Consider the following 5994-nt stretch of genomic DNA (forward strand, 5'->3'; position numbering starts at 1 on the left):
GGCTTAGTGAGGAAGGCGAGCAAATCGTGAGTGAGCAGGTGGAAGTGAATTTTTCTATTGGGAGGTATGAGGATACAGTTATATGTGATGTAGTTCCGATGGAGGCTTGTCATTTACTTCTTGGAAGGCCATGGCAGTATGATAAGAAAAGCAACCATGATGGTTATACAAATAAGTTCTCTTTTATACATAAAGAACGCAAAATTACTCTTGCTCCTTTGTCTCCAAGAGAGGTTGGTGAGGATGAATCCAAAATGAGAGAGAAAAGAAAAAAAGAGAGAAAAGAAAAAAATAGTCAAAAAAAAGAGGGAAAAGAAAAAGAGAATGAAAAGAAAGAGAGAAAAACACAAAATTTGTTCATAAAAGAAAAAGAGGTTAAAAAGGCTATGCAATTAAAAAAGCCAATGCTATTGCTTTTAAGCAAGGAGAGTGACTTAAAGGTTGCAGATCTAACCAATTCTTTTCCTAGTGAAGTTGTTTCTTTGTTGCAGGATTTTGAAGATGTAATTCCCAAAGAGGTTCCTCAAGGCCTACCACCTATAAGAGGTATAGAACATCAAATTGATCTCATTCCAGGTGTTTCATTGCCCAACAGGCCAGCATATAGAGCTAACCCCCAAGAGACCCAAGAAATCCAAAGGCAAGTTGAAGACTTGATGCAAAAGGGATGGGTGCAAGAGAGCTTAAGTCCATGTGCAGTACCCGTTATTCTTGTACCTAAGAAAGATGGAACTTGGAGGATGTGCACCGATTGTAGAGCCATCAATAATATCACGGTAAAGTATAGACATCCCATTCCTAGATTAGATGATTTGTTGGATGAATTGCATGGTGCTTGTGTGTTTTCAAAAATTGATCTTAAAAGTGGATATCATCAAATTAGGATTAGAGAAGGAGATGAATGGAAAACAGCCTTTAAAACAAAATATGGCTTTTATGAATTGGTTGTCATGCCCTTTGGACTAACAAATGCGCCTCGCACTTTCATGAGGTTGATGAACCATGTGTTAAGGGAGTTTCTAGGGAAATTTGTTGTGGTCTACTTTGATGACATTTTGATTTATAGCAAATCTTACGATGATCATCTTTTGCATTTGAGAAGTGTGTTGGAAGCTCTTAGGCGTGAGAAATTGTATGCAAACATGGAAAAATGTGTTTTATATACAAATCATGTAGTTTTTCTTGGTTTTGTTATTAGCTCACAGGGAGTGCAGGTTGATCAAGAAAAGGTCAAAGCTATTCAAGAGTGGCCAACTCCTAAGAATGTTAACGAGGTAAGAAGCTTTCATGGCTTAGCTAGTTTCTATAGGAGGTTTGTTAAAGATTTTAGTACATTAGCTGCACCTTTAAATGAAGTGATTAAAAAGAATGTGGGATTTAAATGGGGTGAAAAACAAGAGCAAGCATTTGCTACCCTCAAAGAAAAATTGACTCATGCACCTATTCTTTCATTGCCTAATTTCTTTAAATCTTTTGAAATTGAATGTGATGCATCAAATGTGGGGATAGGGGCTGTTTTGATGCAAGAGGGACATCCCATTGCTTATTTTAGTGAGAAACTTAATGGTGCTGCCCTTAATTACCCTACATATGATAAAGAATTGTATGCATTAGTGAGAGCACTACAAACATGGCAGCACTATCTTTTACCAAAGGAATTTGTAATACATAGTGATCACGAATCATTGAAGTATTTAAGGAGCCAAGGTAAGCTCAACAAGAGACATGCCAAGTGGGTTGAATTTCTTGAGCAATTTCAGTACGTGATCAAGCATAAAAAAGGTAAGTCAAATGTTGTTGCTGATGCACTTTCAAGAAGGTATGTTTTGTTCTCTACTCTTGAAACTAAGTTTATTGGTTTTGAGGTAATTAAAGAATTGTATGAACATGATTCCGAATTTTCTCAAATATATAAATCTTGTGTGCATGCTGCCCAAAATGGGTATTTTAAGAATAATGACTATTTATTTAAAGAAAAGAGGTTATGTGTGCCTAAAGGTTCCATTAGGGATTTGCTTGTGAAGGAAGCACATGAGGGGGGATTAATGGGACATTTTGGAGTACAAAAGACTTTAGACATGTTGCATGAACATTTTTATTGGCCACACATGAAACGTGATGTACGCAAATTGTGTGAAAGATGCATTGTTTGTAAGAAATCTAAGTCTAAAGTTATGCCTCATGGTTTGTATACTCCTTTACCAATACCTAACTCCCCTTGGATTGATATTTCTATGGATTTTGTTTTAGGTCTTCCTCGGTCTAAGAGCGGAAAAGATTCAATTTTTGTGGTGGTAGACAGATTCTCCAAGATGGCTCACTTTATACCTTGCAGAAAAGTGGATGATGCTTGTCACGTGGCAGATTTGTTCTTTAAAGAAGTAGTTAGACTTCATGGTATACCCAGAAGCATTGTGAGTGACCGAGACACTAAATTCATTAGTCACTTTTGGAGGACACTTTGGGGTAAGCTTGGAACTAAACTTCTCTTTTCCACGACTTGCCACCCACAAACTGATGGCCAAACTGAGGTAGTAAATCGAACTCTTTCTTCTCTTCTAAGGGCTGTAATCCAAAAGAATATTAAGACATGGGAAGAATGTTTGCCCCATGTTGAGTTTGCCTATAATAGGGTTGTTCATAGCACTACTCGTTATTCTCCCTTTGAAATTGTTTATGGTTTTAACCCTCTCACCCCTCTTGATTTAATGTCTTTGCCAAATAGTTCTATTCTAATTCATAAGGATGGGAATGCTAAGGCTGAATATGTTCGAAAATTACATGAGAAGGTAAAAACACAAATTGAAAAGAAAGTGGATAGCTATGCTCGACAAGCTAATAAAGGAAGGAAAAAGGTTGTGTTTGAACCTGGTGATTGGGTTTGGGTTCATTTAAGGAAGGAAAGGTTTCCTTCTCAAAGGAAATCTAAGCTCCAACCAAGGGGAGATGGACCTTTTCAAGTGCTGTCCAAAATTAATGATAATGCCTACAAAATAGATCTTCCAGGTGAGTATGGTGTTAGTCCTACTTTTAATGTGGCTGATTTGTCTCTTTATGATGCAGCTGAAGAAGATTGCAATTTGAGGGCAAATTCAGTTCAAGAAGGAGGGAATGATGAGGACATAGAATGCATAACCAAGGAAGAAAGCCTAGAGGATATTCAAGGTCTTGGAACCCCAATGACAAGAGCAAGGTCAAAGAAGGCGAAGGAGGTTCTAAATAACTTGATAACCACTTTATTTGAAGCAAGTACAACTCATGAAGAATTAAAGCCCAAGATAGTCAATTGCTTAACCCAAATTGAAGAAGTTAAGGAATGAAGGCGGCATCTATGTGTTATTAAATTTTAATATTAGTTTTAATTAAAGTAATAGACTAAATTAATAAGAATTTGGGTGTAACTGAAAAAAATGTCAGTTGGGCCAAATTTAGAGAACTTTTTAGGAGTTGCCATTATAAAAGGCAAACCCTTATTTTTCTGAAGGCAGATTTTGATTATTATTTTTGTGAGGCTTTGCTCTCTAGAGTTCTTGAAAGAATTCATATTGAACTTATCAAGGAGGCTTTGCTCTCTAGAGTTCTTGAAAGAATTCATATTGAACTTATCAAGGCTGTTAATCCTTGTGGCGTTCTTTTTGGCTTATCAATCTCAAGATTGTGGCGCCATTTTGTTCATTTGTTTCGTTGCTGAATAATAATATTGAGTTTCCTTTACATCAAATCCTAATACTCCAATTCTTTCAATTTTCGTAATCAGTAACCAGCGTTCATATCTCGAGTTCTATATATTGTTTTTCGGTGATTCAAAAGCGTAACTTGCGTTTCAGAACGTCATCTTTCACCTCGATTTGGAATCGGCCGAATCGGAGTTTCGCAGCGCCGTTTATCACGTTCTCCAGCCAAACGCGATTTTCACTCAAATTTGTAAGTTTCCGACCTAGAACGATCTTTAAAGTGAACTATGACTATTAGGATCATATCAGAACTAGGATCATCCTATCGGTTAGTACCCTGGAGATGGGAAAGTAGTTAGTCATACCTGACCGAAGCTATGTCAGAAGGATCTTGCGGGGCGCGTGGAGATCACCTAGGTTGTATAGCTTTTTGTAGCATGATCAGATTAGAGGGTTGTATAGGGTTTAGCTGTCTTTCTTTTGTGGATGTATTTATTTCAATTTGAAAGACTGTACCTATATCTCATATTGTCAGCTTGACTTTTATTTTGATGGGTCCTTGTACCATTTTTGATGCGACGTGGGGAAGTTAAAATTCTTGGGGCAGTGTTTTTGTACAGGTGTCTGCCGAGAATACTCCAGGGGTATGAGCTATGTCTGATAGGTCTCATAGCCCCGGTGTATTTTGTCGTGTAAATACTTTGGATTTGTATTTCAAAAACTATTTCCGCTGCTTGTAAATATTGTTGGCTTTTGTCGTTATGTTACGACTAAAATATTTATCCAAAAGTATTTCCTTTTTTATGTAACACCCCGTTTTTCAATAGCGATGGTGTATTTTTTTTTTTTAAAAGTAATTAAAATAAAACAGAGAAATAAACAAGGTAACACCTTTGGATAAGTAATTAAGTCATTATAATTTTCAAGCAGCGGAAAAAGTTCTCAATCCATGAATCCAAAATATTTACATAACAAGAGTAGTACAGTCTTCCAGATTAAAAGTAAACGAAACCCAAAGGAAAGACATCCATTCCCTCTGTGTCAACCTAGTCTGATCATTTTACAAAATAACTAAACACCCTGAGTGATCTCCACGCGCCCCGTGAGATCCTCCTAACGTAGCTGAAGTCAAGCGTTCCCATCTCCATTCCCGTCCGTAGGGTACGAACCGGTAGGATCTTCCTGACCCTCATCTGAGGGCAAAACCCAGATTTCCACAATAATTGTAAAGGGTCACCAACCGAAAATAACAGATAACACATAACATTTAAGTTTTAAATGCACAAAATAACCTTTCAACTAAGCATGCACCTTAAAAGGATTTTCCATATGCTAAAAGTTCATATAATGCTTGCCAATTAACAATGAACTCAAAATGAAGTTCTCAAACCATCAAGTAATACATAACTGACCAAAGCATTGATAAATCAATTGAGCAATCGATTATCTAACTCAAAATAAGGACTTTTGCTGAGCCAATCGATTGCCAAATCGATTTGGTCAGTTCTGCTGAGTTTCTGCATGACCAAATCGATTTCTAAGTCGATTTTGTCAGTTTTGATGAGTCCCTGTGTTGCCAAATCGATTTCCAAATCGATTTTGGCAGTTTTGCTGAGTTCCTGCCTCTCTGCCAATCGATTTCCAAATCGATTTCTTAAAAGATTTTGAAAGATATATTTATACAATCGATTGGCAAATCGATTAGGTTAAAATAGTGAACTTCCTGCAACTCATCCAATCGATTGGGAAATCGATTTCGCTGCTTATTCTTCCAAAAATACTTAAACTAATTCAATATCATTCATACACAATTCCACCTCTTAACACTTAGCAATGATAACGCAATAGCTACAACATCATGAGTTTCGAAATAGTATTGCAATCGAACATGCTATCACCAAATTCCAAAACATAACACTTAACACTTATAACACAATTACTACAACATCATGGGTTTCGAAATGGTATTGCAATCAAACATGTTATCACCAAATTCCAAAACATACACTTAACACTTATAACACAATACTACAACATCATGGGTTTCGAAATGGTATTGCAATCAAACATGTTATCACCAAATTCCAAAACATAACACTTAACACTTATAACACAATTACTACAACATCATGGGTTTCGAAATGGTATTGCAATCAAACATGTTATCACCAAATTCCAAAACATAACACTTAACACTTATAACACAATTACTACAACATCATGGGTTTCGAAATGGTATTGCAATCAAACATGTTATCACCAAATTCCAAAACATAACACTTAACACTTATAACACAATTACTACAACATCATGAGTTTC

The sequence above is a fragment of the Cicer arietinum genome, chromosome 4 (assembly GCF_000331145.2).
Source record: "Cicer arietinum cultivar CDC Frontier isolate Library 1 chromosome 4, Cicar.CDCFrontier_v2.0, whole genome shotgun sequence".
NCBI classification, from domain to species: Eukaryota; Viridiplantae; Streptophyta; class Magnoliopsida; order Fabales; family Fabaceae; genus Cicer; species Cicer arietinum.